This window comes from Macaca fascicularis, chromosome 20 (assembly GCF_037993035.2).
Source record: "Macaca fascicularis isolate 582-1 chromosome 20, T2T-MFA8v1.1".
NCBI classification, from domain to species: Eukaryota; Metazoa; Chordata; class Mammalia; order Primates; family Cercopithecidae; genus Macaca; species Macaca fascicularis.
The window spans coordinates 67,706,745-67,734,463 of NC_088394.1; the positions used below are offsets into that span (position 1 = coordinate 67,706,745).

Below are 27,719 nucleotides of genomic sequence, written 5' to 3' on the forward strand. Positions count from 1 at the left end.
TAATTACGATCTTCAGAGCTAGAATTAAGACAAGTTTCTTTTTAAAAAATTCCCCAACTGACTCCTTCGGGTAACACTAGATAATTTTGAGTAACATTAGACCGGAACAAATAAAGATTAAGACATTCTTGTGTATTTTAGAATGTATTGGGAGGGGATATGAACATATGCAAATAGCTACCATATAATATACCGATTATTGTTATATTGGAGGTACCGAGTGCCATGAAAAGATTAATTCGAACTGCATTAAATACCTTCAGCAACACACCCAGCTGGATGAAATCTGTTTGCCCTCTGATCTCCCATAGCACTTTATCTTTAATTCTCTCATGGTCTTCTTTTCATCTTGCTCAATAATTATTTTTTTATTTGTCTCATTTCCTCTACCCTTGTACTTGAGGATGCAGTCTTGGTCTTTGCAGTGCATATGGTCTGACAAGAAATTTTTTTTGGAGTTCGAATTTATTTACAGGATAAAGTTACACAAAAATTAAATTTTGTATAGTTACATATTTAATAAATTATCTCAAAAATAGGTCCTTCTAACTCTAGGGTATATGTAGCCAAACTTACAGATCTTAAACTCTGTATGGCACTTAGTACAGTTCCTTTAACACCGCAAGTACTCAATAAAAAAAGCTGTGTGTAAACCAATGGGGTCTGGGAAAAATGTATTTGAATATGCAATAAAAATACCTAATAAGTCCAATATCCACCATAAGAGGTTATGATTCCAAATGAAATAACAGAGTGGTGGTTTTTGCAAACTGATAACCTGTAAGTCAAAACCAGCCAAACTGTTTTGTTTGGATGGCTCAGGTGGGGATGGAGGGTTGTTTACAATTTTAATTCGAATGTCTTTGGTCTGGGCAAATATACCCTGAATTGCCACAGGCCCTACCACTTCCTATTATTTTACACTAATCTGACTTACACATTTATGCTATCTATAGGTCTAAAGATGAGAGTTCTGAAAGGTGTCAGATAACTGCTCCCAATCATTTCTGCTTTTTGAGTCTTGGCTACTGTTATGGGCTTGAGTCCCCCCAAAAGTTATGTGTTAAAGTTGTAACCACTAGTATTTCAGAAAGTAACGCTATTTGGAGATAAGGTGTTTGAAGGGGTAATTAAGCTAAAACGAGGTCTTTAACACGAGCCTGAATCCAATAGGGTTGGTGTTCTTGCAAGGAAAGAAAATTTGGACACAGGTGTGCACACGCATGGAGGAAACACCATATGAAAACAAAGAGATGCGACAGTGATCTGTAAGTCAAGGAGAGAGAACTCAGAAAGAAACCAACCCTGCTCATACCTTGATCTTGAACTTGTAGCCTCCAGAATTGTGAGAAAATAACTTTCTGTTGTTTAAGTCACCTAATCTGTGGTATTTTATGTTTGCTCTAGCAAACTAATATGGATCTCAACTATGTTTAACATTAATCTTGGCATTTTTACATCAAAACTTATTTGTTCAAGTCTGTCTGCCAGGTACATGGTGAACACAATTCTGAGTAGTTTAGGATTTAGATGATGCAAGTTATATGTAAGATATATTCATAAACATAAATAAGAAACATTATAGGGAATACAACAAAAATGCCAAATAAAGACTATTATAGGCACACAAGAGGGAGAGAGGTGACTATGGACTAGTTCACAAAAGAATCACAATTTGAGCTGGGTCTTAAAAGCATAAGTAGGATTCAGCCAAGCTGAGGGGAGAGGACATCAAGGAGAGAATAGTGTACAATGGCAAATACATGTCTTCTACCAGAGGAAAATTTTCTCCTTTTAAGTAACTCTATGTTCAAGTTTCTTTTCTGTGCTTTCTAACCTCTAAGATCACTATATATCTTTAAATGAATGGTCTAAGTCCTTAGAAAATTTAGGCATTTTTTTTCTTGTCAGATAAATAACAGTTCAACTGACTTTGTTCAGTACAACACTGACATCCAAAGGATACTCAGGTTCATCTGAAGGCTTCTTGGGCTTCTACTGAGTTGATTTTCAAATGGTCTATGTAGCCAGTAAGTAGCTCATGGAACATTCTCTTTTGAAACCCTGGGCATTTTTTGATCTCTTGCCCATTTATCAAATCTCATCACATTAAATGGCTCCACAATGCAGGTGGCCTGTGTTTTCTTAAGTGCCTCCTCTTCTTAAGAATGTATTACTCAGTTCATTAATGTTTCATACCTAAGTATTCTGTGTATTTAATTTTTTATTTAACGAAATTTCTAACCTTCAGGCTGAGGAATTATTCAGAATGTTTCATCCAAGTTGCTGGAAAAGTGCTCATTAGCAGGGAGTTTTGAAAACGGAATTTTAAGAAAGGGGTTGGCAGGATCCCAAACATACAGATCTAAGCTTTCATAAACGCTTCCCTACCTTAACTATGGAGGAAGAAATTGTTCTTAATAAGCAGATAAGTTTTGCTTTAGTTTTTCCATTTTGGTGACAAGAATTTAATAATGATTTCTGCGGTCTGATAAAAGATGTTCGTTTAAAGAGTTCTCTGCACAAAGCAGAGAACTTTAAGCGTGGTCACTAAAGTTTACTTTCATTGACAAATGAGATCGTCCTGTGGGAGACTATCATCATCAAATGAGATACAACTGAAACCAAAGCAGCCATGTTTACCATTTGGTTTAAAATATTTTAGATTAAAATAATGCTCCTAACGAAAGGAGTCTCAGCTGAATTAGTTAGATTCTTGGCACGGCCTGTGCTCAAATCACATGCTCATCTTTACCACCTGCCTTCAGATTTATGGGCGATTAAGAATTTAAGTCGGAGAACCTATGAGACTATTACAGAAAATAATTTCAGGTCTTCGTCCATTAACTGTTTCAGATGAAATTTGGGGTCAGAAAGAACCAGAACGTTAAATGTCATTGTAAACTCAAATCACATTCAATGGTTAAAGACTACAAAATGTGTGCAGTGCAGTTAAAAAACCTCACACAGCAAGAGGTTATTGAATGTTTAAAGATCCCAAATTTCAACTTTTCCTGGTTAAGTACAGGTATGTTGTGTAACAAAGTTGACAGCGGGTTTCTGTTACCCCCGAGTTGGAGGAGGAGGCGCTACCACACGCTTACCTTAGGGAAATAACGTGCACTTTATAACCGTTCAGGTAAATCGTTGGGCGAGAAAGAAGAATAAAGGACACGGCCGGTGGAGTGACCCCAGCACACAGTCCCGTGGCTGCTCCCCAGGAAACGGCCGCAGCCCCAAATCTCCTCGTCCCTCTAGCAGGGAGAGTTTTCCCGCGGAGTCTCGCCTTGCGGCCGGAAGCCACCTTAAGGCCGCCCACCCGGAAGCCGTCGTCTTGGCAACTCGGTATCGTCCCACCTCCTTTTCTTAGCAACGTCTATCACCTTAGACCTCTGAGGCCAGCCGGGCTTCGATTGGTTCCTGTATCCTTCACTCTGGGAGACGTTTGAGACAGAGTCTCTAGAGCTCGTATTTGAATTTGTGGCGCTTGTTGTCCGCGAGTTGCCGAATGAAGCTGAGCGGTTCGGAACCAGGGATCTCAGGGGTGAGCGACCGCGAGGGGAGAGAGACGAAAAGGGCGGCCGGAACTGGAGGGGTGCCGAGTTAAACAGAAAAGGGCGGCCGGAGCTGGAGGGGCGCCGAGTTAAACAGGCCAGTTCCAGATGGAGCGCTTCAGGCGGGCTGCTTCGCTCCCCTGAGGCAGGCCCTCCGTCTGTTCGCCTGCTCGTAGCCTCTAGGTTTTTCCCTCACGTCGTTTTTCGGCAGTCTCAGAGACGCCACGCCCGCCCCCGTTCTGCTGCCCCTGATGAAAGGCTCCTTTTAATGCTACCTTCCCTCTTTCACAAACAAAATGTCTCTCAGCTTCCTTCCTTCTCCGACGTGCTTACACCTCCCCCAAGTATAATTCACTCCCCACTGATGTCTTTGGTAATTTCATCCTCGTCTTCATCACTAACACTGAGACACGGGGTGCGTGCGCTTGACGATGTGGAAAAATGGCTTTCGCGCAATCTGGTGAGCGTCCGACACCTCACAAATTGAATCCAGAACGTTCCTTATCCAGAAAAGATGCTGCTGTCCTATTCTTCCCGACCGGGAATATCGTAACGTGGAAAGCAGCAAGTGACAGCGTTTTATAAAGCGCTACGAAAGTAAGCTATTGACTCATTCACATCGGAAACATAATTGTTTTGTTTTTGGTCGGACCTTGTTGATCTATACGTTTCGTATTGGGTTTATGGATACTGTTCAGACTTTGAAACGAATAATGCCAAAAGTTACGCTGGAGGACGAACTCTGAGGATTGATCCGAAGCACAAAAGTCGCCACTGATGATACCTTCTCTTCATTAACCTTTAGCTTCTTTATCTATTATGATACTTCTCCCATCCCAGTGGATTTAATTTCCACTGAGATTTATGAACATTTTAGGAGTTTACAGTCTAAATAGACAGCTTTCCCCTCATCTCCTGTATATGAAATGTGGATATCAGTGGGACCCAGTCCAGTTCTAGACGTTTCTTTATATATATATACACACACACACAATGTAATTTGTTGTCTATCTGTATATTATATATATCTATATGATTTTTTAAGTAGAAATAAGCAGCAAAACAGAGTGTTTTACTCCTACGGAATGGCTGTCATTTCTGAGTTTTAAGACTTGTAGTTTGGAGGGAGGTGGAATGAGAAGGCTGAAACTTACATGAGCACTGATTTAAGGATATTAGAAAAGTCATTTCTAAGTGTGGAGGTCCACACCTGTAATCCCAACCAACACTTTGGGAGGCTGAGGAGGAAGGATTGCTTCAGCCCAGGAGTTCAAGACGATAGTGGGACCCCATGTCTACAAAAAAATTTAAAATTAGCCAACTGTGGTGGTGGTCGCCTTGCTCCCAACTACTCAAGAGGCTGAGGTGGGAGGATCACTTGGGCCGGGAGTTCCAGGCTGCAGTGACCAATGCTCGTGTCTATCTCCAAAACAAACAAAAAACAGAGATAAAGGTAGTAAGGTAGTATATGAGCACAGGGGCATACCAAAAAATAAGTTGACAAGTTATTGCATCCAGAGTCTTTTTGAATTAACAAGAAATAGGAAAATTCTTGATCAACATGAAGAGTGAAAATAGTTTGTGTGCCTTAATTTTTTTGATGTTTTATATTAAAATAATTTTATGGTGAAATTCTACCAGCATATACCTGAATATAATCTCATAATCCTCTTCCTAACCATCTCAGGCATTATTTTTCACATGAGAACATTAGCTCACCTGAAATTTGCTTTTGTATATGATGTGAGGAGTGGCTTTAACTAAATTTTTTTTCACTGTTCGGTTGCCATTTGGGGGAGATTAGTCTTTAGTTTTGCTTTATTGTGATTGTCTGGTTTTAGAATTAGGGTATAGGTGTCTGACATCTTTAAATGATCTAGGATGTGTTGTATTCTCTACTTCTTGAAAAAGTTTGTATAAGATTGGCATTTCATTGTTAAGTGTTTGATAGAATACATCCATCTACGGCTGGTATTTTCATTTTGAGGAAGTTTTCATGAAATTAAGAAGTAAATTCTATTTGCCTACATCTTTAACATTTCTGTCACTCTATTTCTTGTAGATCCATATTTTCATAATTTTCCTTCAGTTTGAATAACTTCCTTTATTTAATACTGCATGTACGTGAAGGATTCTATCAGTGTTTGTTTCTTAGAAAATGTTTTTATTCAACTTTCATTTTTGAAAAATCTATTTTTAAACTGCATATATAATTCTAGGTTGACTTTTGTTTAGCACTTTAATATTCTATTGTCCTCTGGCTGTTGTTTTTAGATACTTGGTGTCGTTCTTATCTTTGTTCTCCTGTATATAATGTCTCCCCCAACCCCATCCCACCTCACCCTCACTTTTGAAAAAACAAAGTCGGGCATATTTAGGCATAATTTGCATATGGTAAAGTTGACCCTTTTAAGGAATATTGTTCTATGAGTTTTGACAAAGGTAAAGAGTTGTGAACTACTATCACAATCATTTTTAGTGTATCTGTAAGTCTGTAAAGTCCTCTCATGCCCTTATTATTGATTTTCTATCCTCACCATTGGTCCCTAGCAACCCTTGATCTGATACCTACTGCTATAGATTTGTGTTTGGAGGCATCATGTTAGTGGAATCACATAGTATGAGCTGGTTGTGTCTGGCTTCTTTCACTTGATATAATACTTTTAAGATTCATCCATGTTCTTGCATGTATCACTAATTTTTTCTTTTAATGTGTGAGTAGTATTCCATTATATGTATTACCACAGTTTGTTTATCCATTCAACAGTTAATGGACTTTGAGTTGTTTCCAGGTTTTGGCTGTTAGTAATAAAGCTGCTATAAACATTTGGATACAGGTGTTTGTGTGGCCATAGATTTTAATTTCTTGCTTGCTTGCTTGCTTTTTGGTTTTTTTTTTTCCCCCTCTCTCTCTTTTTTTTGTTTTGTTTTGTCTTTGAGATAGGGTATGACTCACCATAACCTCAAATTCCTGGGCCTCAGCTTCTCTGAGTAGCTGGGACTACAGGAGCATGTCATCATGCCTAACTAATTTTTAATTTTTTGTAGAAACATGGTCTTGCTGTGTTGTCTAGGCTGGTCTTAACCTCCTGCCTCAAGCAATCCTTCCACGTCAGCCTCCCAAAGTGTTGGAATTACAGGTGGGAGCCATCATGCTCAGCCTTAATTTTGTAAAATACTTTCAAACCTTTTTCAAAAGTGGCTGTCCCATTTTGCATTCCCATCAGCAGCGTACGGGCAGTTCCAGTTATTCAACAGTCATATCAGCCCTTGGGGTTATTAGTAGTTTAAATTTTTTTTAACTATTGCTGTAGGTGTGTACTGATGTCTCACTGTAATTTTAAGTTATATTTCTCAGATGCTTAATGAAATAGAGTAGTAGTTAATCCACTTGTTATCTGAACGTCTTTTGTGAAGCATCTATTAAAATGTTTTGCCTTTTTTTTTTTTTTTTTTTTGAGATGCAGTCTCACTCTGTTGCCCAGGCTGGAGTGCAGTGGCACGATCTCAGCTCACTGCAGCCTCCCCATCCTGGGTTCAAGCAGTTCTCCCACCTCAGTCTCCTGGGTAGCTAGGATTACAGGCGCGCACCACCATGCCCAGCTAATTTTTGTATTTTTAGTAGAGACCAGGTTTCACCACGTTGGCCAAGCTGGTCTCGAACTCCTGACCTTGGGGATCCACCTGCTTTGGCTTCACAAAGTGCTGGGATTATAGGCGTTTGAGTCACCGTGCCCGGCCTGTTTTGCCTATTTTATTTGGTAGTTTTATTGAGGTACAATTTACATACAACAAATTTCATACTTTTAAAGTGTATACTTTGATAAGTTTTGACATGTACCTATGAAACCATCACCACAATCACATTAATGTACATCTATAACATGGCTGAACCTCAAAAACATGTTGAGTGAAAGAAGCCAGTCACAAAAGGACATATAGCGTATGATTTTATTTATAAAAAATTTCCAGAACAGGCAAATCCATAGAGATAGAAAGTAGATTAATGGTTGATAGGGGCCAGGGTAGGGGAGAATGGGAAATTACTGCTAATGAGTATAGAGTTTCTTTTTGAGATGATGCAAATAGTCTGGACTTAGATAGTTGTGGTGGTTGCACAGCTTTGTGAATACTCTCAAAACTATGAATCATACACTTTAAAGGGTGGATTTTATGGTATATAAGTTATATCTCAATAAAGCTGTTGCGAAAAAGAAAAATAACTCTAGTTGTGATCTAAGGGGCTGTTCAAAAAGCATTGTTTGTAATAGTAGAAACATGGAAACTAAATTTCCATCAGAAGAATGATAAAATTGGGTGTATATTTTTAAAATGAAAGTGATGCTATTAAAATAATGAAGCCAAACAGTATGTATCAATATGATATATCTCACTGTCAGTTTGAGCGGAAAACCATTGTAGAATAATCTATAACAAATATAACACAGAATTAGAATTTAGAAATATGTAGGATAGTATATAGTTTAGTAAAAGTATCAAAAATGCATGGGGATCATAAACATCAGCTTCCAGGTGGTAATTAGCTGTAGTGATCACTTATGGTACATGTACCTGGTGTGGATGGGGGGAAGACGAGGGGAATGTTATTAAGGAAGTGTTCATAGAATGTTTCAACTATATTAGTAGTGTTTTATTAAACTGCGTAATAGGTATACAGAAGTTATTTTTATTTTTAGAATATTTCAAATAATTTTATAAGAATATTTGCAGGACAGAGCAAAATGTTAGTAGATGATTTATCCCATGGAAGGGATAAATCATCAAGGTAAAGATTTTTCACTTACAGGAGTAGCAAAATCAAATATAGAACTGAGGCCGTACGTGGTGTCTCATGCCTGTAATCCCAGCACTTCCGAAGGCCGGAGCAGAGGATCCTTTGAGCCCAGGAGTTTCAGATCAGCCTAGGCAGCAAAGGAGACCACGTCTCTACAAAAAATTTTAAAAGTCAACCAGGTGCGGTGGCGCATGCCTGTGGTCCCAGCTACTCTGGAGGCTGAGATGGGAGGATGGCTTGAGCCCAGGAGGTTGATGCTGCAATGAGCTATGATCACGCCACTGCACTCCAGCCTGGGCGATAGAGTAAGACTGTTTCTCAATCTGTTCTGCCATAGTAATAGAAGAAAAAAGAAAAAAAAAAAAAGTAGAACCAAGGGCAGACAAGAACCAACTGAAGAGAGGATGATTTGCATACATGAAGTCATAATCATGTACCTTCTTTTAAAGTAGTTGTGGTATCCTTTGGGAATGTTACACCAAGCACAAATGTAAAGTATGATGACCTAGAAGCAATTTCACTAATGCATATTTTGCAAAGTGTTATTACTCTCAGAAGTCAAATCAATGCCTTCTAGGAGATTTTTGAACGATGTAAAATAGTCTCAGAGGGAGGAAACAGTAAGGATGTGGAATGTGAGGAAAAACCTTAAGGAGATCATTCTTACATGGCATGGGAGCTCAGTTTTAAGGTAATCACCTAGTCAGGAAGTCCCCTGAGAAACAGATTACACAGCTGAAACAAGAGGGTACTTGAATGATTTCTAGTTCATAAAAAATATTGATATCAGACCCCATTCTAGTATCAAGGAATTATGAAGCTTTGATCCCTGTCCTCAAGGAGAACAGAAATTTATTCTAACTATACCATCAAGCCTGTTTCCTGGGAAGAGAAACTTCTGTACAGAGGGCTTTATAGGAGCTGTGAGTTCGGAAGTCTAGGATCATTTAAAAAGCATTACCCAGAGATCTGTGAGGGACAAAGGAAGCTCAAGGGATTTCCGAAAACCCAGACCTACAGAACATGGACAGGGATTATAAGAACTTTTAATAGCTTCTTACATTTAAAGACATTCTCTCCTGTGGGTTGAATTGTGTTCCTCAAAAAGATACATTCAAGTCCTAACCCCTAGTATTTGTGAATGTGATCCTAATTCAGTGACCGGTTTCTTTATAAGAGAAAGCAGGCCAGTCACAGGGGCTCACACCTGTAATCCCAGCACTTTGGGAAGTTGAGGCAGGAGGATAGCATGAGCTCAAGAGTTTGAGATCAACCTGCGCCACATAGCAGGACATCATCTCTACCAAAAATAAATAACAATAAAAAAAAATAACCAGGTGTACCAGCTACTCTGGAGGCTGAGGTGAGAGGGTAGCTTGAGCCCACGAGTTTGAGGCTGCAGTGAGTTGTGATTGTGCCTCTGCACTCCAGCCTGAGCAACAGAGTAAAACCTTGTCAAAAAAAAAAAAAAAACAGGAGAGGGAAATTTGGATACCGAGACCTAGACACACACACACACAGGGAAAGAGGTCATGTGATGACAGAGGCAGAAGTTGCAGTTATGCAGCTGCAAGCCAAGGATCAAACAATTGCCTGCAACCACCAGAAGCTAGGGAGAGGGTAGGAAGGATTCTTCCCCAGACATATCAGAGGGAGCACAGATGTGCTGAAATCCATCTGCACCTTGATTTCAGATTTCTAGTCTCCAGAACCCTGAGAGTAAGTTTCTGTTTCCAGCCACCTATTTTGTTGCAGTTTGTTACCACAACCCCAGGAAACATACCCTCTTCACTAGGTACTACCTAGTTCCCTATAGCAATTAGCAATAAAACACTTAAAATGACTGTTAGACTTGCTTGGTGGGGCATGAAGAACAAAATACAACATTGGGGATGTGTGTCCGTATTCTGCAGTCCTCAAGAAATAGAAGTACCAAGAGTAGTTGGTGACAGCTTTGGGGAAGAAAGGAATAAGACTTTTTTTTTTTTTTTAAAGGATACATACAACATGATTTTTAAAAATCATTTTTTTATTGAAGTAAAATACACATATATAATTTGCTGTTTTTACCATTTTAAGTGTACAGCCCAGTGGTAATAAATACATTTATATTTTCTTTTTCCTCTTCATTTGCCCCTCCCTCCTTCCCTTCCTGGCCTCTGGTAGCCAGCAATCTCTATTTTCAAGAGATTCACTTTTTAAGTTCCTACATATGAGTAAGAACATGAGATACTTGCCTTTCTGTGTTTTGCTTATTTCACTTAACATAATGGCCTCCAGTTTCATCTATGTTGCTGCAAATGGCAGGATTTCATTCTTTTTGATGGCTGAATAATATTCCATTGTGTATATATATCACATTTTCTTTATCCATTCATCCATTGATGGACAGTTAGGTTGATTCCATACCTTGGCTATTGTGAATAGTGCTTCAGTAAAACATAGAAGTGCATATATATCTGATATATTGATTTCCTTTCTTTTGGATATATACTCAGTCGTGGAATTGCTAAATCATATGGCAATTCTATTGTAAGTTTTTTGAGCAGCCTCCATACTGTTTTCCGTAGCACCTATGCTAATTTACATTCCTACCAACAGTGTGTGAGGGTTCCCCTTTCTCTACATCCTTGCCAGCATCCGTTATTGTCTGCCTAAGACCTGTTTCTCTGGTAGACTAGAGCCAGCCTATGGCAGACATACCCTGTAGGAGTTTCCTGTGTTACTATGTGTGATCCTCAAGGTACAACTTACCCATTCCTTAGAGTGGCTCATGCCAAGCATTTGACCTTACTCTCAAAAACAGTTACCATTGCTAAGACGTACTCCCAAAAGTAATGATCATTGCTGGGGAAAGATAATAAGTAGGAATCATAGCAACAGCTAACATGTATGGGAACTTACTGTTACCTCATTTGATTCTTTTGGCACACTCTGTGCTAGGTACTATTATCTCCCTTTTAGAGATGAGGAACTGAGGTTGCTAGAAAGTTGACTTATCTATCCCCCAATTTAACACCTCAAAAAAAAAAAGGTCATCCTGTCTCAAGAGAATGAGGAAAACAAGAGTTTAGGAATTGAAGAGTACTGATTAACAAGCATATGAGATTCTGAACTTAGACCTGTTGGATAATGGAAGAGTCAGTGTAGATATTTTAATTACATGTTCTAAAGTTGAACTTATGCAACAAGTATCTTGTAGCTGCTATAGAAATAAAAATGTGATTTATCAGCTATTCTATGAAGATAATAACTCATTTACTACATTTTACTAGTTTTGTTCTCACTTAAAAAATGGATTAGAAGCTGGACACAGTGGCTCATGCCTGTAATCCTAGCACTTTGGGAGGTTGAGGCGGGCAGATCACTGTAGGTCAGGAGTTTGAGAGCAGCCTGGTCAACATGGTGAAACTCTGTCTCTACCAAAAACACAAAAATTAGCCGGGCATGGTGGGGCATGCCTCTAGTCCCAGCTACTCAGAAGGCTGAGGCAAGAGAATTGCTTGAACAGAGGCAGGGTTGCAGTGAGCCCAGATCGTGCCAATTCACTCTAACCTGGGCAACAAAAAGAGACTCCATCTCAAAAAAAAAAAAAAAAAAATGTATTAGAGATAATTTTTTTAACTTGTATATCCTCAAATGTCTTAAACCCACAGTTTTATTTTCTTTTAGGAAATTAAGTTTTCTTGTTCCTGCAATATGGAAAAAAAGATAACCTAGAATGCTATCCCTTACAAACACCTATATATAGCTTATAAGAGGCATTAAAAAATGAGGGAAATCCCTAGGGTCTAGAAACAATCAGGGAGCTGTAGGCTGGTAAAACTGCTGATAGGAAAGAGTTATAGGTCTCACTGTTCAAGAGCCATGGGTTTTAAAGTCATATAGCCTCAAGAGATAAGGTCTTGGGTCCTTAAGAGTTCAGTGGTTAGAAATGAGATGCCTGCAGTTAGACCTCTTAACATAATTACTGATATATTTGTGTTTAATCCCAGCACTTTGGGAGGCCTAGGCGGGTGGATCACCTGAGGTCAGGAGTTCAAAACCAGCCTGGCCAACATGGTGAACCCACATCTCTACTAAAAATACAAAATTAGCTGTTTGTGGTGGCGTGCACCTGTAATCCCAGCAACTCGGGAGGCAGAGGCATGAGAAACTGCTTGAACCCGGGAGGTGGAGGTTGTAGTGAACCAAAATCATGCCACTGCACTCCAGTCTGGGTGACAGAGCAAGCCTCCATCTCAAGAAAAAAAAAAAAAAATGTAGACAGGATGCAGTGGCTCATGCCTGTAATCCTAGCACTTCGGGAGGCTGAGGCGGGTGGTTTGCCTGAGCTTAGGAGTTCGAGACGAGCCTGGGCAACACAGTGAAACACTGTCTACTAAAATACAAAAAAAATTAGCTGAGAGTGGTGGCGTGCACCTGTAATCCCAGCTACTCGGGAGCCTAAGGCAGGAGAATTGTTTGAACCTGGGAGGCAGAGGTTGCAGTGAGCCAAGATCGTGCTATTGCACTTCAGCCTGAGCCAAGAGCAACACTCTGTCTCAAAAAAAAAAAAAAAAGTACAGACCTTATAATATTTTATGTTCATTTATTCACACTTGTTTTTTACTACTGTGCATTTTAATTCTCTATTTTCAGTGCTTTAAGGCATTAATATTATTTTATACAGTCAATAATTGCTTAGATTTACCCTTTTTGTGGCTCTTCATTCCTTCCTGTGTCTTCTAGCTTCCCTTAGTGGGATTATTTCCCTTCTGCCTGAATAATGCACTTTCATAATTATTTTAATGTGGATTTGTTGATGACAAATTCTTTTTATGCCTGAAGAAAAGTCTTTATTTCACTGTCATTGATGAAGGGTGTTTTTGTCATTTATGGATTGGCATATCCCTTTGAGGATGTAATTCCATTGTCATTTGGCTTCTATCATTTCTGTTGAGAAGTTAGCTATCAGACTTATTTTTGTCTGATAAAATAATGAAGAGAACTTGCCTCCTTTGCTCCTTTGAAAGTTTTCCCTTTGTCTTTGATTTTCAGTAGTTTTAATGATAGGCTTATACATATATTTTCTTCCGATGTATATATATTGTGTATCTTTTAGTGAGTTGAATCCATGGCTTTTTATCTTTTTGTTAAAATTCTTGGTCAGTATCTTTTTAGATACAGCTTTTCCTCTTCTCACTCTTTACCCCAGTAATTGCCCCTATCCTGTCTTCAGTCATTTTCTATCCCTTGTCCCTCAACCCTAGGCAATCATTAATGTGCTTTTCAATTTTATAGATTAATTTTGACTTTTCTCTAATGTCATGTAAATGAAATTAAACAGTGTGTACTATTTTGCATCTAGCTTCTTTTTCATAGTACTGTTTTTGATATTTACTAATATTTTTCTATGTATCAGTATGAAGATATTTCTTTATACCTAGGTCTATCTATAGATTGCTGTTTGTTTATCCATTCGTTTATTCTTTGACATTTGGGTTATTTCCAGTTTGGAGCAATTATGAATAAAACTGCTATGAACACTTGTTTACAGTCCTTGGGAAAATACTTAGGAGATGGAATTGCTGAATCATACAATCATTTTATGTTCAAATTTGTAAGAGACTGCCAAACTGTTTTCCAATGTAATTGTATTATTTTATATCATTTTCAGGAATGTATGAAAGTTGCAGTTACTCCACATCCTTGGAACTGTCAGTCGTTTTAATTTTAGCCACTCTAAAGGGCATTCATTGCTATCTCACTGTGATTTTAATATGCACTTTACTGATGGCTAATGATGTTGAATATCTTTTTATAAACTTATGGTGTATTCAGGTATCTTCTTTCATGATATGTCTGTTTACATCTTTTTCCAATTTTTAGATGGATTTGTCTTTTTGTTGAGGTATAAAAGTTCTTTTTGTGTTCTGTATAATAATACTTTGCCAATTATATATGTTCAGATTATCTTCTCCCAATCTGAAGCTTACCTTTTCATTTTCTTAATGGTGTCTTTTCAAGAGCAAAAGTTTTAATTTTGAATGTGCTATTTATTTTTATGCATTGTGTCCTAGCTAAGAAACTTTGCCTACCACAAGGTCACAAAGATTTTCTTCCTCTGTTTTGTAGATTTAGCATTTTTTTTTTGAGATGGAGTCTCACTCTGTCACCCAGGCTTGGAGTGCAGTGGCATAGTCTCGGCTCACCACAGCCTCTGCCTCCTAGGTTCAATAAATGCTCCTGCCTCAGCCTCCTGAGTAGCTGGGATTACAGGTGCCCACCACCATGCCCAACTAATTTTTATATTTTTAGTAGAGACGAGATTTCACCATGTGGCCAGGCTGGTCTCGAACTCCTGACCTCAGGTGATCCACCCACTTCGGCCACCCAAAGTGCTGGAATTACAGGTGTGAGCCACCGCACCCAGCCAGATTTAGATTTTATGTTAGTTTATGATCCATTTTGTGTTGAGTTGCATGTGTGGGAAGTGTCAAGATTAATTTTTCCATGTGGATATCTAGGTCTCCCAGCATTATTTTTACCTTTCCTAATGAAATTAGCATTGCTTCTGATAACGAGAGAGTATCACCTATTTGAACAACTCTTCTGTGCTAACAACTGTAATCTGTCAACAAAATACAAACCTAACTACTTGAATACAATGGAGAACAACCAAAAGCCAGCAGAAACTGGAAGAATATCCGCTTGGAAATGGGTGAATTTCCCATTCTTATGGTAACTTTTTTTTTTAACCCCAGTAGACACTACATGAGACAGCTCTAACTTAAATAGAATATTAACTAACCTGAACGTACAGAGGGTAGGATTTGGGCTAACCCCCACAGCTAGAAAGTGAGTAGGAAAATGACAGATTGACAGAGAAGGATTCTGTTTATAATCTCTCCCTTCTCTTCACCTGACCCCTGAGCTAGATTTCCTTTAGATAGTTTTCAAGCAATTCAGCTAAAGCTCAGAGATGTGAACAGAGCTTTCAACTGCTATCCATCACAGGAAAGATAACTGGATTTTCTACTTCAGCCAAATTAACTCCTTGTTAAAACAAAAATATCAATATTCTTCACAGGAGCACAACATAATTCAGAATCTCCATAACACATCAACATGTCCATAATACTGTCAAAAATAACGAGACACCTAAAGAAACAGTAAAATATGATCTATACACAAGAGAAAAGGCAATTAATGGAAACTGGCCCTAAGAGATATTGATTTAGTAGACAAGAATTTTAAAGCAAATGTCATAAATATGCTGAACAATGTAAAGGGGAAATATTCTTGTAATAAATTAAAAATGAGGAATCTCACCAGCAAAGTAGAAACTGTTAAAAGAATTCTAGAATTGAAAAATACGGTACTCAAATAAAAATATGGTACCTCAAATAGAAAATAAAAAAATAGATGGGCTTAAAAGCAGATTAGAATAACAGAATAGTTAGTGAACTTGGAGACAGACTAATAGAAATTATACAATCTGAAGACAAGACAGATAAAGAATGAAAAATGAAGAGAGAATCATTTACATGTGGGACAATAGCAAGATGTCTCATATACATCTAGTTGGAGTCCCAGAAGTAGAGGTAGAGAAAGGGAACAAAAATAAATAAATGAATTGAAGACATATGAATGAAAACTTACTAAACTGCTGGGCGCGGTGGCTCACGCCGGTAATTCCAGCACTTTGGGAGGCCAAGGCGGGCTGATCACCTGAGGTCGGGAGTTAGAGATCACCCTGACCAACATGGAGAAACCCCTTCTCTACTAAAAATACAAAATTAGCCGGGTGTGGTGGTGCATGCCTGTAATCCCAGCTACTCAGGAGGCTGAGGCAGGAGAATCGCTTGAACCCGGGAGGCGGAGGTTGTGGTGAGCCGAGATCGCGCCATTGCACTCCAGCCTGGGCAACGAGCAAAACTCCATCTCAAAAAAAAAAAAAAAAGTACCAAATTAGGTGAAAGGCATAAATTTGCAGATTAAGAAACTACAAATACAAAATTATCCAGGCGTGGTGGTGCATGCCTGTAATCCCAGCTACTTGAGAGGCTGAGGCAGGAGAATGGCGTGAACCCAGGAGGCGGAGCTTGTAGTCAGCCGAGATCACGCCACTGCGCTGTAGCCTGGGCGACAGGGTGAGACTCCGTTTCAAAATCAGTCAGTCTATCCCAATATACCTGAATTCTCTATTCAGCAAAAATATCTTTTCAAGATAAAGGTCAAATAAAAAGAGTTTTAGATAAATAAAAGCTAAGAATTTTCCACCTGCAGGTCTTCAATATAAGCGATGCTAAAGGAAGTTCTGAATTACTTTGACATCTTTGTTGAAAATCAGTCTTATATATGTTGTTCTATTTCTGAACTGATTAATCTGTTCTGTTTTATATGTCCTTTATGCTCATTATATACTATTTTGAAATTAGGTATAATAAGTCTGTAAGTCTTAATATCTAGTAGTGTCACACATCTAGCTTTTGCTACTTTTAAAAGACATCTTGGCCAGGTATGGTACCAGGCTAACACCTATAATCTTAAAACCTGAGGAAGCCGAGGAGGGTGGATCTCTTGAGCCCAGGAGTTCGAGACCAGCCTGGGCAACATCGCAAAACCGTGTCTCTACAAAAAATACAAAAATTAGCAGGACACAGGAGCTTGTACCTGTGTTCCCAGCTACTTCGGAGACTGAGGCAGGAGGACCGCTTGAGCCCTGGAGGTTGAGGCTGCAATGAGCTCTGATCATGCCACTGCACTCCAACCTGCAACAGAGTGAGAACCTGTATCAAAAAAACAAACAAACAAAAAAACCATCTGCAGTAGTTCGCCCTTTTTAATATTAGAGTCAAGGTCGATTTTTACAGAATGCTTGCTGGAAACCTCTTTGAGATTTTACTGAATCTATATTAGACCAACAAATTGTTGCTTTTCCCAGTAAGAAATATGATCCTTCCAATCTATGAACATGGTATCTCTTTTCATTTATTTGTATCTTTTTTTTTTCTTTCTTTTTTTGAGGTGGAGTCTCCCTCTGTCACCCAGGCTGGAGTGCAGTGGCACGATCTTGGCTCACTGTAACCTCCACCTCCCAGGTTCATGCCATTCTCCTGCCTCAGCCTCCTGAGTACTGGGACTACAAGTGCCCGCCACCACACCCGGCTAATTTTTTGTATTTTTAGTAGAGACGGGGTTTCACCATGTTAGCCAGGATGGTCTCCATCTCCTGAACCGCTCACCTCAGCCTCCCAAAGTGCTGGGATTACAGGTGTGAGCCACCTCACCCGGCCCTATTTGTATCATTTTTAAATTCTCTCAGAAATGTTTTATAGTTTTCCATTTACAGGTCTTGTACATATTTTGTTAAATTTATTTGTAAATTAAAAATATGTACAAGTAAATAGTTTATATTTCTTGATAACACTGTAAATTTTATTCTTTATTTTTCTTTTTTTTTTTTTGAGACGGAGTCTCGCTCTGTTGCCCAGGCTGGAGTGCAGTGGCGCGATCTCGGCTCACTGCAAGCTCCGCCTCCCGGGTTCACGCCATTCTCCTGCCTCAGCCTCCCGAGTAGCTGGGACTACAGGCGCCCACAACCGCGCCCGGCTAATTTTTTGTATTTTTAGTAGAGACGGGGTTTCACCGTGGTCTCGATCTCCTGACCTTGTGATCCGCCCGCCTCGGCCTCCCAAAGTGCTGGGATTACAGGCGTGAGCCACCGCGCCCGGCCTATTCTTTATTTTTCTTTTGCTAATTTTTAAAATTTTTGTATATTGATCTAAAATTTTATGGCTTTCCTGAATGCACTATTAGCTTTTTATTTTTAGAATCTTCTGTGTTAACAATAACTTATCTGTGATGTTTTAGTTCTCTCTTTCAGATATGTATGCCTTCAATTTATTTTTTGTTTTGTGGCACTGTCTAGAACTGCCAGTGGAATGTTTAATAGAAGTGAAAGGCTACATCTTTGCCTTGTTTCTGATCTTGGGGAAAAAATGTTTAGTCTCATTTTAAATAGTTTTGGAATGAGAGAGGGAACAAAAATAAAGTCAGATATATGCACAAATGCGTTAATATCAAAAAGATTATACTCATAGCTATTACAGCCCTCACTTCTTTAACTTATCATGTGATTGTAGCCAGTATTTATAACTACTTTCTGCTGCCAGTCTCAGCTTCTTTTTGCCCTCAGCAAGTACCTGTATGCACTGTGGTTTATTTTCTGGTGGGATGACTTAGACCTTCCTACAGGATTTGGTCTGCTAGTAGTCCCATCTTATATTGAGCTGTTTGGAGGGTATATTAACTTAGGATACAAGAGGGCTCATAGGTTCTTCCTGGTTCCACTGTATTCCTGGCTTATCTTTCCTTATTCCCATCGTGTATAATTAGCTTAGTTTTTCTCAGCAGTCAAGAAGTGTCATCCAACTTAGTAGAATAACCTTTTATTTGCCTGTTGATTCAGTGGCGAGAGAGAGCATTCCACAGGTGAAAGCCATTTGAGTACCAGTTGGAAGCTGCATGGCATTTATTATCTAGTTTCACTGCATCACTTCTGTCACTGTAACTCAACACAGTCACAAAGCTGCCCAGTTTTAAAATGAGGGGCTATAGACCTCATCTCTCAATAGGAGGAGTGTTTTGGGGCCGTATGTTTTTTCCAGTAAACTTTCACTTTTAGAAGTTTCAGATCAAAAAAAAAAAAGAAACTGCCAAGAGTTTGACAGTTCTCATATACCTGCAGCAGTTTCACCTACTATTAACATCTTACGTAAGTATGGTACATTTGTTACAATTAATGAACCTTCATTGGTTCATTATTATTAACTAAAGTCCACATTTTATTCAGATTTCCTTAGTTTTTACCTAATGTCCTTTTTGTATTCCAAGATCCCGTCTAGTATCCCACATTACTTCTAGTACTCATGTCTCCTTAGCCTCCTCCTTCTTGGCTGTAACACTTTCTCAGACTTTGTTTTTGATGACCTTGAAAGTTTTGAGGAATAATGGTCAAGTATTTTATACAATGTCCCTCAATTGGGATTTGCCTGGGTTTTTTTGTTTTGTTTTTTCGTGATTAGACTGGGCGGTCACCTGGCTGAGTTAGTGTTTGTCAGGTTTTTCTGCTGTAAAGTTACTCCCTTTTCTCCTTTCTATACTGGACTCTTTGGAAGAAAGTCACTATGCACGGTGCACACTTAGGGAGTAGGGAGTTATGCTCTACTTTTTTGAGAGCAGAGTATCTACAGAAATTATTTGGAATTTTTCCGCATGAGAGATTTGTCTATTCTCTCCCATGTATTTGCTTACTCAATCACTTATTTATGTTAGTATGGACTCACGTATATTCATTTAATACTTTGGGTTATAATCCATTACTACTTAATTTTGTTGCACAGATTTTTCCAGCTTTGGCTTTTGAAAATTTTCGTTTGTCTCTTGTGTTTCTTTGACATAATTTCTTTTTTGTGGGCTTTTTTAAAAAAAAAAAAAAACTTTCTGGAGTCATATTTGTTGTGCTTTTTGAAAGGTGGATACACATTTTGGGTTGTTATATCTCCTTCCTGGACATATTGAGGATGGGCAGGAAATATATGAACAAAGAATAAAACTTATATGAAAAGTAACAGGTAGTTTACTCTTATGCTTCAGTAAAGAAGTATGGGGAATAAGGTTGGACTTTTCAGATCATTAATTCCAGGTCTTCAAGTTTGAAATGTATTTTTTAAGGTAGTGGAGTATTATTGATGTTTTTATTGGGACACACAAATGGACACGTCAACTTTTTGGAGATCAGAGGAACAAAAGGGAGAAAGAAAAATAAAATATTGAGATTTCTAAGCTTGGTGATTGGGAGAATGGTGCTGCTAGTAGAAATATAAAATATAGAGCAAAGCCATGTTTGAGGGTTGAATTGATGGAGATAGCTTATGACATAGCAATTTGAGAGACCCCCCCCCAGCCACTGCCCACCACCACAATCAGGTCAAGTTGTCTAGCCATCAGGAATAAAGACTATAAGTGGAAAAAGAGTTTTTGTCTTGAGAAATGTATTAGGACATTGCCCATATAAAAGAGATATTTGAAGTTGTGAGTGTGGTAAGAGCTCAGAAAGAAGAGAAAGAAGACAAAAGTAAAGGTGACTTTGGTAATAGCAGGACAAAAGGTAATATGACAAGTAAGTAACTGAAATAAGTAGTCTTCACTTTATTGGCTATTGTTGTGTTGTATATTTCTGGTAATGTTGAAATATAAGCATTTTATCAGTGAAGATGTTCATAGTAGCATTTATTATACTGTTAGATAAAGTAGTAGCAACCTAAAATATTCAATAATAAGAGACATATTTAGGGGCAGCATTGATAGTGGTTATGAACAGTATGAGCTTTGTGGTCAAAAAGGTTAAGTCCTGGCTCTATCACTTACTAGTTGAGTTCCTTTGGTACTTACTTGTTTAGTGCCTCAGTTTCCAACTTTGTAAGGTTGTTTTGAGTTTAAAAGACTTAATATGTTTGTTCCCCTGAATGTTGAAGTAAGAAAATAAAAATTTTAAAGTTTCAGAGTTAATATTTTTAAAGTTCTTCAAACTGGCTAGAATATGTTAAGTACCATATGAGTGTATCTTCAATAAAATGAATTGTGAAGTGAATTGTGAAGTAAATTGTATCTATTTGATAGAGTATCTTACTGTCTTTTTTTTTTTTTTTTTTTTTTTTTTTTTTTTTTTTTTTTTGAGACGGAGTCTCGCTCTGTCACCCAGGCTGGAGTGCAGTGGCCGGATCTCAGCTCACTGCAAGCTCCGCCTCCCGGGTTCACGCCATTCTCCTGCCTCAGCCTCCCGAGTAGCTGGGACTACAGGCGCCTGCCACCTCGCCCGGCTAAGTTTTTGTATTTTTAGTAGAGACGGGGTTTCACTGTGTTACCCAGGATGGTCTCGATCTCCTGACCTCGTGATCCGCCCGTCTCGGCCTCCCAAAGTGCTGGGATTACAGGCTTGAGCCACCGCGCCCGGCCTTACTGTCTTTAAACAACGCTTGTGAAGACAAAGAAAATGAGTATTTTATCAGATCACGAACAAGCACAATACAAAATATCTATGATATAATCTCCATGAATATAAATGAAATATAATAACTACTAAAAGGAAATACAACAAAATATAAACAATGGATATGGGAAGTATAGGTGACCTTTTGTAATTTATATCCTTCTGTAATATATTCATATATTCTTAAAAGTTTTCTCTTTTGTTTTTAAATAGATTTAGAACAGTTTTAGGTTGTTCACAGGAACATTGAGCATAAAGTATAGAGTTCTTGTTCACCCTCTGCTCCCACAACCACACAGTTTCTTCCCCTGTCAACATCCTGCATTTGAGTGGTATGGTTGTTATAACTGACATGTATCTATCATTTTAGTATCATACAGAATGGTTTTATTGCCAGCCTTGGCAACTTGCCAAAACTTTGTCTCTACAAAAAATGCAAAAATTAGCGAGGCATGGTAGATTGGCACCTGTGGGCCCAGCTGTTGGAGAGGCTATGGTGGAAGGATCTCCTGAGCCTGGGAAGTCAAGGCTGCAGTGAGCTGAGATCTTGTCACTGCACTCTAACCTGGGAGAAAGAGCGAGACTCTGTCTAAAACATATAAAAAATATAAAGAACAGTTTCATTGCCCTAAAAATTTTCTATGCTTTACCTATTCATCCTTCTTTCCCTCTAACCCCTGGAAATTTCTGATCTTTTTACTGTCTTCATAGTTCTGCCCATTCTAGAATGCCATATAGTTGGAATCATACAGTATGTAGCGTTTTCAGATTGGCTTCTTCCACTTAGTAATATACATGTAAAGTTCCTTTGTGTCTCTCATGATTTGGCAGCTTATTTCTTTTTAGTGCTAAATAATATTCTATTGTATTGATGTATCATAGTTTATCCATTTACCTGCCGAAGGGCATTTTGGTTGCTTCTAAGTTTTGACAATTATGAACAAAGCTACTGTGAACATCTGTGTGCAGGTTTTCATGTGAATATAAGGTTAACTCATTTGGGTAAATACCAATGAGGAAGATTGCTGGATCAGATGGTGAAAGTATGTGTAGTGGTATCTCATTGTTCTTTTAATTTACAGTTCCTTAATAGCATATTTTGGTGAACATCTTCTGATATGCTTATTTGCCATTAATGTATCTTCTTCAATGAGTTATCTGTTCAGAATGTTTTTCCCATTTTTAAATTGGGTAGTTCATTTTGCTATTGTTGACTTTTGAGAGTTAGGTTTACGAGTTAGATTCAACTTTTTTCTAAAGTTATTTTTGACAAACGCTCTAGGGAAAATGCTTTTCACACTGGTAAGCTCTGGATCCGTTCAAATAGAAACAGTATATGTGGAGTCTTCCAGGTCCAATAATGACAGTACTCTGGGAATAGGGCTTTGAAAGAGTTTCAACTTCTTGGACAGTCGTTGTTGATTCTGGCTATTGTTTTTCAAGACTCCTGTGTTGCTGTGGTTGGGCAAATGGGCATAGAGCAAATTTAAATGCCACAAATCTCAGCGTTCTTACCAAGATTTAGCTGCGGTTTTGTTGTCGTTGTTTTTGTAACGGTCATTTTGTGGATTGCTGCAAGTCTTTGGTTAGTTTCTAGTGTTCTGAAAAAGTTGGAGTTTGTTTGTTTGTTTGTTTGTTTTTTCTTGTAGTCTCATTGATTTTATGGCAGATTTTCAGAGGTTTTTTTTTTTTTTTTTTTTGAGATGAAGTCTGGCTATGCTGGAGTGCAGTGATGCCATCTCTGCTCACTGCAACCTCCGCCTCCCTGGTTCAAGCAATTCTCCTGCCTCAGCCTCCCAAGTAGCTGGGGTTATAGGCACCTGCCACCACACCTGGCTAATTTTTGTATTTTTAGTAGAGGCAGGTTTTCGCCATGTTGGCCAGGCTGATCTCAAACTCGTCAGCTCAAGTAATCCACCTGCCCTGGCCTCCCAAAGTACTGGGATTACAGCTGTAAGCCACAGTTCCCTGCCAGAGGTCTTTGAGTTTTTTAGTGTTGTCCACTATCTTTTTTTGTTAATAAAGCCATAGAATTTATAAGCTAATGGTCTGAGATCTGAAAGATATTCCTTTCCTGTGGAACAAGACAACAAGATCTCAGTTATTTGATCAAGGAAAGTAATATTCTGTAAGCATAGCATGTCAGTTTATAAATTGTATTGATGCCAGAACTGGATGAGCCAAACTTTGCTCTGTAAATAATGACTGATTAGATCTCATTAGCATATAACATAGAATGGTTTATATCCTTTAAGTTTCAATGAAGAATTATTATTTAAATAATAGTTAATCTAATAATACACTATTTCACGGAAAACTGTTTTGCTATCTGGAATGTCTCTTGACAAAATGGCTGTGTTTATTTGTTTGTTTTCCCCGAATGTTTTATAAGCAGTGTAATATTTAAAACTGGTGTTAGCTTTTTATTTGAATTTCCTGAATATGCAGTAAGGATTTTTGAATCTTTGTTACTAGATTTTATTCTTCTCTCCAGTTGTTGCTGTATATGGAGTATTGTAGGTAGAAAAGAGAGGAAGATTGATTTGTAAATAATAGGTCAATCTGGCTAGACCAACTGTGTAGAGGTCAAGCTGTTTGAGGGTGACCTGCTAACATTGTGGAAAGATTTTATTGTACTTTCATTTTATTAGTTTAATTATACATGCAGAGTGAATGGAAGGTGTAAATGCAGTTGGTTTTGTGGTGTTCCATTCAATGCGATGGTCATTTTATATATCAAGTGCCTACACTGAAAATACTGGGGAGAGAGGTTCCAAATCTGTCTTTTATTATCTATGAATTTTACAAAAAAGTGCAATGTAGCCAATCATATTTGAAATTCTTACCTGTTTTGCTCTATCTGATCTGGTTCAGTTATATTTGCAGTCTAAAAATTAGGATGCCAGTTTACTGTTGCCTGAGGATATATTGTGATATTTAAAATATATTTCTTTTTTTAAAAAATTAAGCATATTTATATATTTATTATTTTTTCCGAGACAGGCTCTTGCTTTGTCACCCAGGCTGGAGTGCGGTGACCTGCACTTCATTCTCGGCTCATTGAAGCTTCAACCTCCCAGGCTCAAGCAGTTCTCCTGCCTCAGCCTTCCAATAGCTAGAAGTACAGGCGCATGCCACCACACCTGCCTAATTTTTGTATTTTTTGTAGAGACAGGGTTTCACCATGTTGCCAAGGCTAGCCTCAGACTCCTGGCTTCAAGCGATTGCACACCTCTGCCTCCCAAAGTACTGGGATTACAGGCATGAGCCACTGCGCCCAGCTGAAAATACGTTTCATAGTTGTAGTTAAATCTCATAGACTTTGGTGATCTTCTCGTTTTTCTTGTGATCTGAAATGGAGGAATGAGTGATGGATATTTGAATAGTTTCCTTCCATCTGGTGTTATTTTAGTAACCACATTAACAGGTGGGACTTAATAAAATGTAGACCTTTCAAGTTTTCCAAAGGATTAAATGTTATATGAAGACCTACCTTTTTTTAACCATTTATCTTTGATACAGATCAGGTACTTATTAAATTTGTAGTTCTACTACAAATGGTAGGAAAACAGAATGCTTTGTGTCAGTGTTGTTGTGTGTGTTCATTGCTGGTGGATGCATTTAGAAGGCATTACAAGAAAGCAGAGCTCAGAAAAGAATTGTCTTTTTTGAAAATAGGAATGAAAGGGAATTAAAGGGAGCTATGGTGTTGGGAGAGGCACAATTGCTTCTTAATCCTAACTTCACAAAGATAAAATTGATAAAGGCTTTAAGTGACAACGGCCGATTAAAACTCAGTCTTTTAGTAAGGATCAAATCAAGGGCCTGACCTTCACGCCCATTGTTAAAACCTTAAAACTGATCACGTCTCAAAATGAATTTCACCTATGGGTATACTTGAAAGTTCTTTGAATTGAACAGAATATTTCATGGAAAAGAGTCCCTGCCTGAAATCCTTGATGGGCCCAAAATTCCCGTAATTAAGAAGAGAAATGAAAGCAAAAGGGAAAAAAAAGATGTAGCAGACCTAAGAATGTCTAGAAAAGAACGGTGGATGTAGCTGTTGCACTAAGGCTCTGACTAAAATAAGGTAGATGAGAAGCCTATTTATTAACTTTGTGAGAGAAATGCATATTTTAGCTAAGTAGATATATCACAGTTTTCCAAAATGGTTGCACCAATTTACACTCTCACAAATAGTGTATCAGGCTTTTAAATTTTAGTCAGTCTTGCTTGAGTTGTAGCAGTCTTTTAATTAACATTTCTTTGACGTCTAATGAAGTTGAACATGTTTTCTGATCTATATTTTGTGTGTGTGTGTATGATGTGTCTGTTCATGATTTGTTTTTGTGGTTTTGGTTGTCTGACATGCAGTAAACTGTACTAATTGCAGTGGCTTTAAGTGTATAGTTCAAAAAAATTTATTTCTTTACATCTGTAGATAGATCTTTTGTTCTGTTTTTTTGTTTTGTTTTGTTTTGTTTTGTTTTTTGAGACAGGGTCTGTCACTCAGGCTGGAGTGTGGTAGTGTGAACATGGCTCACTGTAGCCTCAACCTCCTGGACTGAAATGATCTTCCCACCTTAGCCTCCCAAGTATCTGAGACCAACAGTGCATGACCCTGTGCTTGGCTTTTTTTTTTTTTTTAATTTTTGTAGAGACAGGGTCTTGCCATGTTGCCCAGGATGATCTCAAACTCCTGGCGTCAGGCAGACCTGCCTCATCCTCCCATAGTGCTAGGATTACAACTGAGAGCCACCGCCCAGCCAGGGCCTTTTTTTTTTTTTTTTTTTTTTTAATCTCTTATCTCTTATTTTCTTCTTTCTCTTTACCATCATATGTCTAAGGAATCCACTTCTAAGTCACAGTCCTCTCCGCAAGAAGTGCTTTTTTCCCCAAGAGTGTTACTTCTCCTTCTTATAATTGGAAATCCCTTCCTTTTGATTCTGTAGTAATCAGTGCTCTGTCTTGACAGGTCTCACACCTAATTTTAGGATTTCTATACTTTCTGGGGTTACTTTATCTGTATTTTGCTTCCCTCCTTCCTTCTCTGTTTTCCATATAGTGTCTATCTTGTTTTTTTTCTGGCATGGGCTCTAGAGACAGCTCCTGGATTTTAGTGTCCAATTTTCTGCTTACATGTTGTGAGACACAGTAGCAAATGTAAGAAACCATGTTTGCTCATTCTGCTTGCCAGAAGAATTTCACAAAAGCTCTGACTCAGTGACTGAGGGCAGCCCTCTGGAAAAATGCCCTGGAGACTGTAAGCAGGATACACAGGTTACCACATCTCTTGATGGAATCATTGCTTTTTTTTTTTTTTTTTTTAAGATAAGGTCAATAATCGTAGCCCTTGGCTCTTTCTGTATATAAGATAAATTCTGAGGAATTAGTGACTATGCCTCTGTAATCAGTAACGAGAGGTACTCTCACACCCAAACTTTGATGGCACTTTGCAGTAACATAACTTATGAACATGTTTAATGTAACTTCTGAGCAGATGGAGAACTGCCACCCCCTGATATAGGGGCTGAAATACTGCTTTGGAATCTCTCTGAAAGATTCTCCTGGGTTACAGTCTTCAGTAAGACTGAAGAAAACCCAATTTTCTTTTTTAAAAGCCTGATTTTTTTCCTTTAGTTGACAATCCATTTGAAGTTTGTATTATTCTGTGCCTCTTAGTTATGCCATAGACATGGATTATGCAGGTTTTTTCAGTTACGTTTTATTTTTTCTTTCAGCAATACCCATCCATATAGCTTCATCTCTTCATTATTTTTAAAGTTTTATGGAGGTTATGTGGAGGCACTTGCATATAAGTGGTTACCAGTCTTTTTTAGGGGAAGCTATAGTTCTCTTCTGTTTTCTTGAGCATATTAGTCAAAGATATTTTAAAGTCTGGATCTGATAACTTTAACACCTGTGTTTCCTAGAGGTGTGTTTCTTTTATTTTTTCCTCCTTCTTATAGATTTGTCTCCTAGTATGCCTAGTAATTGTCAGTTGAATGTCAGATACTAATTTTTTTCCAAAGAGGGTTTATTTTTGTTTCTGGCAGGTAGGTAGAATAGAGACAGTTTAACAATGTAGTCAGGGATTGAGATGATATATAGTTGGGTTTCATTCTACAGACACACTTCTGGTTTATCACGAGCAGTTCCCAAACTTCAGGTTTTTTTCCCTCTAGTCTGTGATACTGCTAACAGCTCTGCTTAGCTTCCCGGCCTCTTGAGAATTGGCAGATGACTTGGGAAAACCCATGCTGAAAGTTGAGGTTACTTCTCTTACTTCTCTTTTGTTCAAGATCTTGAACCCGTTAGTCTTGACTGCGTT

General features: G+C 38.3%; 1 protein-coding gene across 1 annotated transcript in view; it reads left to right on the top strand.

The window, feature by feature from the left end:
* Positions 1-3,438: 3,438 nt before the first annotated feature.
* PMFBP1 (polyamine modulated factor 1 binding protein 1) overlaps positions 3,439-27,719 on the top strand; it is a 532,821-nt gene continuing 508,540 nt past the window's right edge. Inside the window, exon 1 of the mRNA XM_074027855.1 lies at positions 3,439-3,544. The gene's annotated coding sequence lies outside the window, so the exon portion shown is untranslated. The remainder of the gene's footprint in view (positions 3,545-27,719) is intronic.